The sequence below is a fragment of the Arachis hypogaea genome, chromosome 13 (assembly GCF_003086295.3).
Source record: "Arachis hypogaea cultivar Tifrunner chromosome 13, arahy.Tifrunner.gnm2.J5K5, whole genome shotgun sequence".
Lineage (NCBI taxonomy): Eukaryota > Viridiplantae > Streptophyta > Magnoliopsida > Fabales > Fabaceae > Arachis > Arachis hypogaea.
Genome location: NC_092048.1, coordinates 127,298,315 through 127,301,632, shown reverse-complemented (window position 1 = coordinate 127,301,632; position 3,318 = coordinate 127,298,315). Strand labels below are relative to the sequence as shown.

General features: G+C 33.0%; 1 long non-coding RNA gene across 1 annotated transcript; it reads left to right on the top strand.

Annotated features, from left to right (window-relative positions):
• Window positions 1-247: 247 nt before the first annotated feature.
• LOC112736029 (uncharacterized) lies at window positions 248-1,204 on the top strand. The gene is made up of 2 exons (XR_011870454.1): window positions 248-713; window positions 814-1,204. It is a non-coding gene; the product is annotated as an uncharacterized lncRNA (long non-coding RNA).
• Window positions 1,205-3,318: the final 2,114 nt, after the last annotated feature.

Here is a 3,318-nt window from a genome sequence, read left to right as displayed (position 1 = left end):
CTGGGGGGTTATAAATATACTCTATTTAAATTGCTTGTGTTGGCATGATGTGCGATTGCTTAAAGTGAGCTCCCCATTTTTCATTGACGGTGACTTTTTTAATCATATTGAATTGTGAAAGATTAGCAATATATCCTTGCGAAGGGGCTTTAGTGGGTTGATGATAGGAAAAATCAATACGTACTTCTTCACATCAAGAAAGAGTTATATTTTGACTCAAGACAGGACCTAATTGTTTGTTGTGCCTTTTTTTATAATTAAAGTTTATTGTAATTTATCTTTTGTTTATTCAACATAGCAAGCAGTGACTCTTACTTCATAGCTACTTAGAATTACATATTCAATCCAACCTTGGAGTATGACATTGTTCTTGTATCTTAAAGGCTTTTAAAACTATGTAGTTATCACTGAGAAGTTTCTTAAACCTTTGAGCAATATCAGAGAATAATATCTTTGTATTTGATAATTGATTTCTGTGTGTTTTCCTTCTTATTCTTATTCTTATTCTTATTATTAGTATCAATCATTGATTCTTTTCCATGTCAAGATATATATCAAGCTTAGAATATGAATTTTTTTCCAGACAGTATTTATACATTAATTATGGTATATTGTGCAGGCACGCTATGAAAACTCTCTTGTCGTTGAACTGGATATTGCAGCACGGGAGGAATTCAAACTCATAGAACATGGCCTTGAACGACTATGAGACAGTAAGAAAGACTCGACATTTACGATGTTTATGTAATCTGATTATGTTCACACACTAATTTCTTCTATTCTGAGCTTGTTTGGCTATCATGCAACTCTCAGGAATGTCTCGAGACAAGATTCAAAAGGAATCTAAAAAACCGGGGGAGGTGGTTCCAGATTCAATGGAGGAAGAGGACGTTGTCTCCTCCGATAGTTCTGATGAGGCTGATTCTGCTGGACGAAAGGCTTCTATGCTGTCATATGACCTCAATAAGATGCCAGAAGAGAATGAATAACCTTATAGTGGAATGTCTCCTGGGAAGAAGAATGCGTGACACTTGGCTATGTGGGCTAAACGATACTTGAAACCTTAAGGATAGTGCAGTAGTTTAGATGAAGAATTTGGGTCTAGGTTGTATAGGATAGCCGAGACGTATTTGTTGAATTTGTCTTGACTTTATAACTGTTCAGTATCTTATGAGGAATTGTTATTATGCTACATTGAAGGCTATTGGTCTCCCATCTTTCTTATTTCTGCAATTTGGTGAAACACTATTATCATCATCATCATCATCATCATCATCATCATCATCATCATCATCATCATCATCATCATCATCATCATCATCATCATTATTATTATTATTATTATTATTATTATTATTGCTTTTAGCCTTATGTTATGTCTGTTGAATAATTAAATTGATGGTGTCAAATGTGAACATGTTAAGGTTTTGGAAATTAAGTTTGCTGACAGCATAAGAATTAAGTTTTATTCTTAATAAAGGTGAATCATTATGTAACATTTATCCACTCTGGACTATTTACTAGTCCATGTTCTCACTAGGATTGCCCCACATATCAATACATATAACATCAACAAAAAATTATTCCTCAAGAGAAAGAAACAAAAATGGAAAACATCATGAACTAAATAAAATTCATGTTTTATCCAATACATTTATTTGGCTTGAACTATGGATAAATAAAAAAAAATAGAGGAACCAAGTAAAATAAATAACTGTAAAAATCTCACAAAAACATTTAAAACCTATGCAAACAAAAGAAAAAACATTATCTAACTTGCTGACTGTAAATTTAAGACCATATATAATGGTACAATCTTCTTGCTTGTCTTTAAGCCTGCTGTGATGGCAATTTCAAAAGGCACATTGTGATCTTTGCCTTTGAATTTGTTTGGAACTTCAATTCTTCACCGAAAGGCAAGAAAATCTTGGGAAGAACAAACCTCTCTTGCTCCACATGAAAAAAATGATGGAGATTTTGCTCTAAAGTCGGCGAAGATTTTTTGGTACAACTTTAATTTGTTGCTTCAAGAAATCATTCGGCCCCTTTTATATAATGTTACTGAGAGGAATTAAACTACAAAGATATTGACACTGACACGGATGAAACTTTAAGTAACTGGAAACATTGGCTTAGACAATGGTACCAACGTAGCCAAATCCAACAATTGAGAAGGTTATGGTCTGAAGGAATAGGTACACAAAGTAGTTGTTCTTTCCATGCACAAAGACATAGCATCCACAGACGAAGAGGAATGCAGCAAATCCAAGCTCCAACATGTTAAGTATGTCTAGCCAAGAATAACAATAATCAAGAATAATTCAGAGTGATTAACTTTTTATACTCTTCCAACCCTTTCCACCGTTTCAAGTAACTGCATTATTCAGAGTGATTCCTTCCATTGTCAGGGTAGCCTCTTTAGAACTTTTTTAGTTACAAAATTCACCAAAAAAAGGAAGAAAATACTTTCAATTCTAAATTGATGAAAAAAATAAAAAAAAATGGTCAAGATTGGTGGCACCAATGGTTTACCCTACTACTTTTACGAAATGGAAGTTATCAATATAACACCAGCTATATTAATAGTTACTTAACTAATTAATCTTTAAGTTTTTTTATACTCATCTGCAAGTATTCCACCAATCCTAGATTTATTTACAAAAAAATTTCCTGCTAAGACCTTTGTTCCCTGAGCAGTTCTTCCCATAGCAGCTTCAACAAGACTGGGGCTTGTTTTCACTTAAACACAATTAAGACTGTGTCTTATATTATCTCAATAATAATAATAATAATAATAATAATAATAATAATAATAATAATAATAATAATAATAATAATAATAATAATAATAATAACATAATAATAATAATAATAATAATAATAATAATTTATTATTATTATTATTATTATTATTATTATTATTAATAACACTAAAACACTAACAAACTTAATAACAATAGCCTTATACACTCTCCTCTACCGCATCCCTAACTCAGCCGTGAATCCAGTGAACCAACCTTTCACCCAGAGAAGCTCTCACCTCTTGCGCTCTCGCCTGTCCTTGCTGTATCTGACGAAGACTGCTCATCTTGCATCGCCGTCTCGGTCTCTACAAGCTGCTTGTCGCGTCGCCGTCTCTGCCCGCATGGTCATCGTCGATTTCGGCCTGCTGTTGGCCTATCCTCTCTTCTCCAATAAGGACTAATATTTCTTTCAATTTGTGATGTTAAAATGTGATTATGGTTTGTGTAGTTACAGTCAATGAACTTTGTGCATATATACATCTTTGTACGATGCTCCTCTGAAATATGAACAAAA